This window comes from Bidens hawaiensis, unplaced genomic scaffold (assembly GCF_021521415.1).
Source record: "Bidens hawaiensis isolate Kalapana, Puna unplaced genomic scaffold, B.hawaiensis_p1.1 tig00019476_1, whole genome shotgun sequence".
Taxonomy (NCBI): Eukaryota; Viridiplantae; Streptophyta; class Magnoliopsida; order Asterales; family Asteraceae; genus Bidens; species Bidens hawaiensis.
This window is the reverse complement of record NW_027492960.1, coordinates 294,753-307,646: the sequence shown is the minus strand read 5'-3', so window position 1 is coordinate 307,646 and position 12,894 is coordinate 294,753. Positions and strand designations below refer to the sequence as shown.

General features: G+C 27.8%; 1 non-coding gene across 1 annotated transcript; it reads left to right on the top strand.

Annotated features, from left to right (window-relative positions):
* The first annotated feature begins 12,485 nt into the window (after positions 1-12,485).
* On the top strand, positions 12,486-12,559 carry TRNAR-UCG (transfer RNA arginine (anticodon UCG)). Its single transcript has one exon. It is a non-coding gene; the product is annotated as a tRNA-Arg (tRNA).
* Positions 12,560-12,894: the final 335 nt, after the last annotated feature.

The window sequence follows — 12,894 nt, the reverse complement described above, 5'->3', positions numbered from 1 at the left end:
ATTTATGATTATTTAAATACAAGGGTATGTTAGTAGAATATAAAATGTATTGTTTTGTAACTCATACTCATTAATGGTTTAATTAATGATAAGTTACTAACAAATGATAAGTTATTATTATTATTATTATTATTATTATTATTATTTATTTCATCTAAAATTTGAACAATTAAAATCCGTTTGATCTAAAATCATTTTATCTAAAACATGGCTAATTAATTTTTTTTATTTGATCTCTAATATGAAGTGTTTTTTTTTTATTTTTTGTTTGATTTTAACCAACTAATGCAGTGTAGGCTTATCTTATGTAATGTAGATAAAGTTATGTAATCTAGTGTATGCACACTTTCAAATTTTGTGTAGTCATATCCAATGTAGTGTAGACATATCATATATAGTCTTGGAAAACATAATGCAATGTAGGCTTACTTTCAAATGTTGTGTAGTCGTAACTAACGTAGTGTAGATATATCAAATGTACCATGGGCAAAACTAATGTAGTGTAGGCACACTTTCAAGTGTTGTATAGTCGTAACTAATGTGGTGTGGACATATCATATGTAGTGTAGGAAAAATTGATGTAGTGTAGGCTCACTTTCAAATGTTGTCTAAGCAAAACTAATGTATTGTAGGCACACTTTCAAGTGTTGTATAGTTATAACTAATGTCGTGTGGATATATCTAATGTTGTGTAGGTAAAGCTAATGTAGTGTGGTGTAGGCACACTATCAAATGTTATGTATTCATAACTAATGTATTTTAGGCATATCTAATGTGGTGTAGAGATACTTTCAAATGTTGTGTTGTTATAACTAATGTAGTGTAGAAATATCTAATGCAATGTAGCTAAAACTAATATGTATTAAATCAGTATACTAGTAAATCAATTATTTTATTATGAAATATAATAAAAGAATCTAGCCTTGAATTATTAATCAGCGTACAACAACTATTTTGAACTCAAAAGAAAATACTACACAATTAGATGAACTGGAAAAAAAAATTGTTTTCAAATGATTAATATTGTGAAAGAAAAAAAAATTGTGATTGAAAGTTTCTAGCAAAAGAAATACCAATAGAAAATTTGGAGTAAAATAAGAGATACTCATTAATAATATACATTTCATATTAAATGTCTACACTTGAATGGTCAAATTACTCTTTCTTATTAATAATCTTGGACTTTTTCTTTCATATTTATTACAAGTTTGTCACTTTTATTATAAAACATTGGTTAACATATTGAATGGTCCAGATCTATTTCTCGCACTTCTCGCTATAATATCACTTCTCGCATGATCCATCCCATATATATATATATAGGGGTGGCTTCTAGTGAAAACTCCTCTTAAAGAGAAAACTTAAAAACTCCTAAAAACTTCTAAAAAACTATTTTTAACTTAAAAAAAAAAAATTTTTTTGAAGTTTCTTTTTTTTTTCCATTATTCTTATATGTTGTTATTGGTTCCAAAAAAAAAAAAAACTTGTCGCTAACCTCGTCGGTATAGTGCGCATGTGTAATAGTGTGCTTTGCATATATGCAAAAGTGTTTGTATTGCATAGAATACAACACTATTGCACATATTTGATACACACCATTGTATATGTGCAATATAAGACTAATACACACATCGAATACACATTAGTACGTATGTGTAATACAACAATAACGCACATGTACACCACATCGACTTTTATTTTATTATTATTATTTTTCCATATAATACAACACTATACAATACACAAATATTGAATATATGCAATAAAACACTATTTAACTCAAAAATACATAGTAATACTCATGTGTAATATAACGGTATCGCACAGTAATACGTATGTGCATTACAACGGGTTTTTTTTATTTTATTTTTTTATATTTTTCGTGTGAAATATAAGAAAATATAAGAATAATGGCTAAAACAGAATTTTGAAAATATTTTTTTATTTTTAATTAAAAATAATTCTTTAGAAGTTTTTAAGAGTTTTTTAGTTTTCTCTCTAAAGATGAGTTTTCTCTTGATCCTCTCCTTATATATATATAATATATATATACATATATATATATTTGAAATCATGTGAGAATCATTTTGAAATTGAGAACTTTAAGAACCATTTTAGACTACAAAAAAACTCTTTTTAAAAAAAATAAAAAAAATTATAAAACAAAGAAAAGTAAAAAAAAAAACCAAAAAACTTTTATCTTTCATCACGATTTCATAAAAAAATTAAAAAAAAATCGGTTAGCAAAATTATGCATATATGCATAATACTTATTTTTTAATTTTATACATGTTATTATTTATACACATATGTACAATTAAGATAAATGATAATGCACATATGTGTACATTATGTAAATGAAAGATTAAATAAAAATATTCAGTGTGTATAATTACGTTTTTTTTATGAAACCGGGATTAAAATTTTTTTTTTTTGGTTTTTCTACTTTTTTAATTTTTTTTGTTTTATAATTTTTTTTAAGAAAAATTGGATTTTAATAATCCAAACTATCAACCATTGGCCAGTAATAATCCCAACTAACATCTGACTGGTGGTAATCCCAACTTTTAGTTTTGTTACCAATAACAATCCTAATCAAAAAAATCATTAACTCCGTTAATTTTGATCATTAAGTCAGCGTTAAATGACTGAAATAGCCCTACTAACAAATAAATAATTTTAAATAAAGTTATCCTATATTTTTTATATCATTTTTAATAAACTTTTATCTTGTTTCCTCACAAGACACGCTCTTCCCGTCATCATCTCCGGCCTCCGTCACACCATCTCCAGCCACCGGCTGCCACCATGATCACCATCATCTCTGTCAACCTACCAAATCAAAGAAACTATAAAACCCTAAAGGTATCGATTACAAGTTGTTCCTTTATGTACCAAACATCATCCGACAAATCATACTCCACAACTTTCGAGATTTCAAGCAATTCCTCATACAAATATGAAAAATCCAGACCATTAAAGCCTCCAAAAGCCTTAGACCATCAAACCAAATATCGTCGGAGTTTCCCACCGTCTTGCTCCGAGCCTCAAAACCGCCGCACCAGCGGCATTGTCTCTGCAACCTTTCATGAGACCTAAGAAGGTTAGGATTCAATCTCAATAACAAATAATGTTGATAGGAGAGGGGTGATGATGATGGAGATGGTTGTCGAAGGTGGCTGGATACGGTGAAGGTAACAGTGGCTGGAGATGGTGAAGGTAACAATGGCTGACGAGAGGGATATGTGTTGTGAGGAAGTATAAAAGTTATTTTTATTTGTTAGTGGGGGCATTTCAGTCATTTAACGCTAAGTTAATGATCAAAACTAACGTAGTCAATGATTTTTTTGACTGAGATTGTTATTGGTAACAAAACTAAATGTTGGGATTATCACTGGTCAGATTGTTAGTTAGGATTATTACTAGCCAATAATTGATAGTTTGGATTATTAAAATCCAATTTTTTCTTTTTTTAAAAATATTTTTAAGGGATTTTTTTGTGGACCAAAATGGTTCTCAAGTTACCATTTTCAAAATTTTCTCTTAGGATCCGCACCCGATTTTAACATTTATATTCACCCACCTGTGTAGTAATTGACAGGCTGCCGATTTGCAACCTATGAAAAGTAAAGAGCCTTCTTTACTGGCTTTTGAGCCCAACACAGAAGTAAGCATCCTCTTTGAACCAACGAAGTTTGAGTGTGGCCCATTGGCATGTGACGGACCAAATTCTGGTGAAATGGTTAAGGGTGAGGAGGGGTCAGAGCTTCTTCTAAAAGGGTTCTAATTGTATAAAAATTAATAAGATGCAATAATATTAATAAGAACTTACAAATGGAGATTTGCTATAAAAGATGGAAAGTGGCATCTACAAATCGTAAGGTGTGCCAAAATGGTAAGATAAGCTATTAAGTTCAAAGTTAAGGCAGTGCATGCCAAAATGGTAAGATAAGCTATTAAATTCAAAGTTAAGCAGAAACCTTTTAATATTTTTTTGAAACAACGATTATAATCATATATAGCTCTAATTATTGTCTATTGTTCTTTCTCATTGTTAAATGGTGGCATAGGATAGATATCTTATTTCTTACTAATCTATTAAAACAACACAATGCTTTCACATGACATTTAACTATGACATTCACCTAGGTTGCCACTTCATCAATATTCCTAAAATACAGTTTCCACCTAATTATCTTTTAAGTTTATTTAAAATTCGTCAAAATATCCAACGAAACACGGACCCGGATTTTGTTTTATAACCTGGATTTGACCAATAATTATTTTCCGACCCGTTTCCTTTTCTAATTCTATCTCCATCAACCCTAATCTCACACACTCTCTGGTTTCCATCTTTGACGGTCTAAGTCGCCTATCATCTCAATCGCAAACACGGTAATTCTGAACCTACATTTTAATTATATGTGAAGATTACTCCAAATCCATCAATATGTTTCTGATTTTTTAGGGTTTGTAGATTCTATTGATTAAATTTTAAATAGAAGGAATATTGATTCGAAACGGGCGATTGTTGATGTGCTATTCATTATTACTTTTTTTTATCAAATTATACTATTTCGTGTATGTGAAGATTACTAAATCCAAAAATCTATTTATCACAATTTAGGGCTTGTAGATTCAATCAATTTAAGGTTTAAAGCATGTCTCTTTCAAGTATTATGTGTGTCGATGCTTCGGGTATATGGTGTCTAAGAAGAAGTATATCTTGAAATCGATTAGTAATGCTTTGTAAGTTTTTATTATATCGTTGATTTGGTTATCCCCTAATTGTTTGTTAGAGTTTAGATTGAACTGGGATTCAAAGTTCGAATTACGTCAATTTTTTATTTAGGTAACATTAACAAAATATTTGAGTACTGACACTAATAATAACATAAAATATTCAATAAATTTTTTAATTCAAATAAGTTGAATTCAAATCAATTCTTAACCATGAGACTTTATATCAAATTAATGTAATGTAAAAGAAATAATGGTTTGCTAAAATTAAAATACGTTTTGCCTTAATTTATGCATATTACTATTAAAATTAAAATCGTTGACACTTATTTTTCCTTAACTTATGCATTTTGGTCTTCAAATCTAAATACGTTTTGAATAATTTCTATGTTTATCAAGTTTAACAAAAATAAACTGCTACTTACATCATATCTAACTAATATATTAAAGCAACATAATTTTGTTCACATGTCCTTCACCTAGGTTGTCCACATAGGCTTCCATGTCATCAACCTTTCATAAATCTAATTTCCACATATTCATAATAAAATTTTAATCAATGATATTGACTTTTATATTTTTGTAACTTATTAATGTAATTATGATATTAATTATTCTAATTATTGTTAGAATTAAAAAACTTATTAAATTTACTAGGTTTAAATTGTTCATCGTTTCTTTTTTAAAAGGCACATGCTTCATTCAAAAATCATAACGCTCCCCATCGTTTGTAACCAGATTCTTTGCCTCATCTATAACCGGTTCTTCATGATTTGTCGGTTTCATAATCCAAACAACATTAAATATGTTCATCGTTTGCCATTATCAGGTATGATTTATATTTTAGTGTTTAATCGATTTCTGTGAATAACAACATCAAATTGATTCACTGTTATTGGATTTAGGGTTTAACTGCATGATTTTTTATACTAACGGTTAATAGATTTGATATTTAATCTATTCCTATTAATTGATTTATGTTTAATCTATTTAGGGATTAAAGATATAATTTTTTTAAAATTATCGGTTAATCGATATGATGTTTAATATGTTGTTACTTAAAATCAGGTTTATATATTGTGATTTTTTGTTCATAATACACATTTTTTCCAAGTTTCACTAATATTAATTTAATTTTATGACCGATCAATTTAAAATTTGAAAATCTTATTATATATGGATAGGAACATAACTGTTATAATCTAACTAATATAATAAAGCAACTTAATTCTATCCACACGTCATTAATCTAGGATGTCCACATAGGACTTCATATCATCACATTTCCATATAATTATTTTTCACATATTCACAATTAATTTTTGGTAACATTAAACTGTTATTTTTGGAAACTAAAATCTTTTTTTAATATAGTTGATCAATTAGTTATTTATTGACTAGAAACTCACAACCTCGCAAAAATAATTATTTTTAATTAAAACAATCTTGTAACAACAATCTTACAAAAAAACAATTAAAACAATCTTACAAAATGCACAATATGAATTTTTTTTAAAGGGGATGAATCCCCGACAAACATTTCAATAAAAATAAAATAAAATGGGTTAATTAAAACAATTTCTAAATTAGTCAACAGGTCAAATTGGTTTATTATTATAGTTAGATGTCTAATTTTTGGTAGTCCTAAAAATCAAGCCATGGATTTTTATTAGAAATTATATGCTGCATTTATAGGCTTATTTATGGGGTTTTATTTATAGGATGTACATTGCATTATATTGAATTCGATTTATTTTCTTTATTATTTAATTTAAATGATTTCTGAACGTACGGTGTTTATCAAAAATAAACATCTCCGTATGTAGTATATAACATCCGTCATAGATGCATTCTTCACATTAAAACAATCTTCTGCCTTTGAAGCTTTTACAAAGTAAGTTCTTCAAATGTTAATTATAAATTTTATATTTAAACGAATTATTTCAGTAAAATCTTTTATCGTTTGATTTAAAACAGATTACAATGGAGGTTCAAAGCTTTACATTGTTTGATGAAATTGATATTCTTAAAACATCTCCATCCATAGTTAAGGTTAGAGTTTTGAGAGTATGGACCGTCAATGATAACAAACACTCCAAACGAGGACTTCTTGATGGAGATGGTCCTCATGGATTAATCTGTAAGTTTTTTATTGTTTTATAATTTTCTTTTTCTATACTACTCTTTTTATTAATTATCTACACATGTTTCTTCTTCTTCTTCTTATTATTATTATTATTATTATTATTTCATGACAAGAGAATCGAATGCAAGCTACGGTTTTTAAACCCGACATTTTTTGTTTCAAAAGGTTTTTGAACAAAAACTCTACACGAGTGAAAATATAAGTTTAAACCTGGTATGTATTTATAAGCTTAGTTTTCAAATAATGTTACAAAATCTGTTACTAATGTGTTTTTTTATTTTTTTCAAGTATAATAGTTCATTTATGTTATATTATTCCTTATTTACTGAATTATTTATTTATAAAGTATTTTCTTTTTATTATATACATAGTTAAACATCTTTTGTAATATCTGCTGCTAAAAAACTTATGTCAAATATTTGTGTTGATTGAATATGTTATTTACATTTTATATTGTTTCTTGATATGTTTTACATTCGTGTGTAACACGGGTTATTATCCTAGTATAACATTACATTATCAGAGCATATTCTTCACATCAATTCCATCATTTCTATCAATATCAGAAGCTACTCTATACAAGTATGTAAGTTTTTAACCCAATCTTTCAAATAGTTAATGATTGGTTCTTCAATATGAAATACCAATAATTCTTATGGTAATCATTTTATCATTTTCACAGGTCCATGGAGAATCAAAACATCACAATGCATAATGAAATAGACGTCCTTATAAAATCTTCAAGCATCATTAAGGCATTAAGGTTCGAGTCTAAAGAGTGTGAACCGTGAAGGAACGTAAACATGCCTAGTGAGGACTGAGGACTACTTTCTTGAAATGGTTTTCATTAATGAATTGGTAGTATTTTTAATCTTCGTTTTTTGTTTGTTTTTAATTTTTTATGATCTTTTTTTAACAAATTTATATCAAGTGTTTCCTAAGTTAGCCGGAGAAGTTTGAAAAGTAAATGATTAATAACATAGTTATGAATAAAGATAGTGCTTTGTTTTCATTGTCATGTTTTTGAATTTGAGACCTTTTTTTTTCTTGGTGATTGAGAATTTGTTTGTTTGTTTGTTTTTTTTTTAATTTTCATGTTTTGTGTTTGGAGATTGGTTTATTTTGAATCCTCGTGTTTTATGTTTTGGAGTTTGTTATGGTTATCTTCAAAGTTGAAGTTTATTGTGGCTTTATTATAACTATTAAATAAAAATGATATCTTTTATACATGCTTGTTTCTATTTATTACTTTTATAAGTTTGCTAATAAGCTATTGATAACAAATTAACTTATGGTATAATGTTACACCAGTTTATGTTTGAGTGTGACTTTAATCTTTTAACCCCTGACTGTTTTACCAATGTTCAGCCTTTTATTATTATTATTTTTATTCATATATCAAATTTCAAAAAAATTATTCATTCTTTTTTATTCCATTTATTTAATTAAAACCTTCTTTTTGTTACTTTAATGATTCAAGAAATGCTAATGAGCAAAAAGGAAGAATAACTAAGTTCAATGATAACGGAGTCGCACAAGAATTGCATGTATGTATGTATACATGTATGTATTTGATTATTATTATTATTATTATTTGACAGACTCTAATGGTTGATGTGGATCTTTTTCAAATTGGTGGTTCTGAAAAAGGGTATATGTGAGCCTTTGTAATTTATTTATTTATTATTATTATTTTTTTGACATAGCTAACATCTTTATATTACTTTAAATGTTTGCACTAATATTTACACTTAAAAAGTGTTACCCGTTGAAAAGTTATGCATTCTTTTTTTAAAGATCAAATGGATTGAAACTAAGGTTTGGTTGTTGCATGTTTGTTGAATTTGCTATGTTTTGTGGTTTATTAATTTTCAGTAATTTAGGATATAACTTTTGGTATTGTTTGAATTTGTAACTAATTTGAGGTGTTGTATTCATTGGTTGGACATTTTACTTGTTCCAAATTGCTTTGGATAACGCAAACACCATCAAGGTATGATTTCTTTAATTATGTTTATATAGAATTTTTATTTTTATTAATTAATTCCCTTATCACTAATTGTTTTTTTTTTCTAATGCATTGAATTTATATAATGCTTATTTTTGTTATATTTCAGTTATTGTGTATGAGACATCACATTTTGGATGCTGATTAACAATTTTGTCTGTAATAATAACAATTCTATTTCCAGACAAAATACGTCGTCTTCATCTTCGGATGATGATGTGGATTGTGAGAGTATTGATGTTGGCACTTCTCATATTATTTTGAATAAAAATGTTGATATTATTTCAGAGAGTGATTGTGATGTGGATCTTTTTCAAATTGGTGGTTCTGAAAAAGGGTATATGTGAGCCTTTGTAATTTATTTATTTATTATTATTTTTTTTTTTGACATAGCTAACATCTTTATATTACTTTAAATGTTTGCACTAATATTTACACTTAAAAAGTGTTACCCGTTGAAAAGTTATGCATTCTTTTTTTAAAGATCAAATGGATTGAAACTAAGGTTTGGTTGTTGCATGTTTGTTGAATTTGCTATGTTTTGTGGTTTATTAATTTTCAGTAATTTAGGATATAACTTTTGGTATTGTTTGAATTTGTAACTAATTTGAGGTGTTGTATTCATTGGTTGGACATTTTACTTGTTCCAAATTGCTTTGGATAACGCAAACACCATCAAGGTATGATTTCTTTAATTATGTTTATATAGAATTTTTATTTTTATTAATTAATTCCCTTATCACTAATTGTTTTTTTTTTCTAATGCATTGAATTTATATAATGCTTATTTTTGTTATATTTCAGTTATTGTGTATGAGACATCACATTTTGGATGCTGATTAACAATTTTGTCTGTAATAATAACAATTCTATTTCCAGACAAAATACGTCGTCTTCATCTTCGGATGATGATGTGGATTGTGAGAGTATTGATGTTGGCACTTCTCATATTATTTTGAATAAAAATGTTGATATTATTTCAGAGAGTGATTGTGAAATTGTGTATGATGAAACATGTGCTGAAAATTGTAAAAATTTATAATTAGATGATTAAGTTTTAATTAATATGTGTTTTTTGTTCTCATGTTATAAGATATTAACTTTTTATTCATCTTTGTTAGTCTTTTTATGTTTTTGTATTTGAATTAAAATAACAATATAATGTCTCATAATTTATGTAAAAGTATCCTCTTTTATATGAATATGACATTTGTATTTTACTAAATTTATAATATATACATATATATGACGTTTTAAATATGTTTCACTCGTGTGTATCATGAGCACTATCCTAGTGTATATCTATATTATCAATATTGTCTTAATAGTATTATTGTTACCATGTACTTCAGTATTTGAGTTAATTTGTTCAATTATTTCAAATTACGGATCTTATTTATTTTAATCATTTGACAAATCACGTGTAAACACTGGTTCAAAAGCTAGTATACATATAAGGAGATAATATAAAAGCTAAAAGAAACTCACTTTTGTTCTCGGGTTTCCATTTTTACGAGTCAGGTTGTTTGGGACTTAGGTGTTGTATACTTAGTTTTCTTGTGGCTTCGGGTTTGGATTATTATAGAGATAGAAGTAAAGTGGGTTATGATGGCTTCGAGCTGGATTAGTTGATTGAATTTGAGTAAAGTGGATCAAACATTTTTATCCGAACTTGATGTCATTTTTAACTGTAATCGATCACTGAAAATGACCCCAACTTGACTAATACATTTTTTGTTTGTATTCATTGCTTTGCAGCAGGGACCGATATCTGCTTCCTATTAGAGGGTGCCATATTAAGGTAATTTAGGGGTGTAATCCTATCTTACATCTTATCTTATCTTACATCTTACATCTTGTTAAAGCTTATGTGTCAAGCCTACATTTCTTCTAATTTCTAATCTCTCATGTTATTCATTCTAGCTATCCATGGGTCATGGTCAAAATCATTTTGTCAAGCGGGTTATAACATAGTGTGGATCTTATAACATAGTGTCATTTTCATACCTAAAGTTTGACCAACTATGCAACTTTAGCATATTTTTTAAATTTCTTACAAATCCACATTCGACATTTCCAAAACCATGCTATTTTAGTAATTTTCGTTAACTCATTTGTTTTCCTTTAAGTCTACATTAAATTAATTCATAAGTATTTTGAGAATCACAATTAAAATAAAAGACCTTTTTTTTATTTTATCGTTTGATAAATCCCGTGTAATATACAGGTTCAAAAGCTAGTAGAAGTATAATACGATAGTCAAATCTCAAGCACATATTTGATCATATCAAGAATGCATATGTAAAAGAGTAGTAATGCAAGAAATATTTAGTCGTTTATGAAGGTTATATTTTATAATGTTTTAAATTATGTTTGTAATCATTGTACTATGTAACTTAATTTTTAATAAGTTTATTTCTTTAAGAGCTTTTTTTTTCCGTATGAATATGAATTGTATTTATAAATCACGTTGTTGTCTCAAAAAAACATACTCAAAAATTTGTTGTCCTTTTAAAATATATATGTATACTTCACAATTTCTATATGGATGTATCGTACATAAATCAATAACCTAGTTTCTAATAATAATAATAAAGTAACAAACCTCCAATCAAATACAGTGATAACGTTAGACACCATGCCATAGTAAAATAAAATTAAGAACTTAAATATTTTTCTTAAGTTAAATAAGTAAACAACCCAACAACCAAGCACATACCCAATCATAAGTAGCAACAACATGATCCCCTTCCTATCAAGAACTCCATCAACACTACAGCAAACTCCACGTACTCATATTTCACAAGCTTAACACCTATATATTCTTAAACTTATTCAACAGTCCATTAATACCCAAGCCTCTACTCTCCACAACATCAATAAAGTATGCCTTACTTCTATCAATATGAAATTGAGATGTTTGAAAACTTCGTCCATGAGTACCTCCCGTAACTCACTGAAGCAAATCCGAACCAACCTTTAACTATGCATACAGCATACTAGTGCCTCAAACCAAAATCAACTTGTAACCAACCTTATTTTATTAGTTCATACATTTTATATTTCCCTTAAGATTTGGATTTCCATCTGATCCAAACTGTAAAGGCAAACTAAAACCGAGATCCACTCTTTGTTTATTAATTCGAAATTCTCACAGCAAAGACTTGTTTGCAAAATCAAACATCATAGTGGTCTAATCTAAAAATCATTTAGGTCATACGTGTTATATTAGACTAGGCCATCAGACATTGTTTATTCTAAAGTTAGTTTTAAAGCTATAAGATTAAATCCATATATACATGCAAATGCACAATCAACATAACCAGTCTCAAACAACTAAACCAACCACTCGAACCTGTAGATATGATTCTTGATCATCAAATGCCCCCCGCTTAGGTATCAGTCCAGATGATAAACATCCCATCCCTAGTCGATGAATAGAAATTCATATTGCATTTACAGTTTTCATGTATTTTAGTTAATATCATAACGTTTTTATATTATCAAACACAAACTTTCACAGATTTAACAAACAACACGGATTAAAAAAAACACCACTTTTAAATTCCTTTAAGTAGAAAATAACAGGAGGATCGCATAGCGCAGTGGATTAGCGCGTCTGACTTCGGATCAGAAGGTCGTGGGTTCGACTCCCACTGTGGTCGTTTTAGTTTTTGGCCATGCCTTGTTTCCTTGGAATTTTGTTTCAGTTTTGCTCCCTTTATTTCTTTTAACCTTCTTTTACATACATATATTTAAACACTTTACAGTAAAAGTGTATTATAGTATATTTATTATAACAGCTATTGTACTTTCCAACTTATATTATATATTTACAAGATTCACAACAAATAAGTTATGATGTTATCTAGTCATAACAAAGAAACAATAAAACTCATTTTTGTTCAATTCTTAGTATATCATTTTGTGGTTTTCTAGTCATATTTGGTTCAGTTGTATGGCTAAGAAGGTTGGTGGGTCGAACGGCTTAAAAACCGGA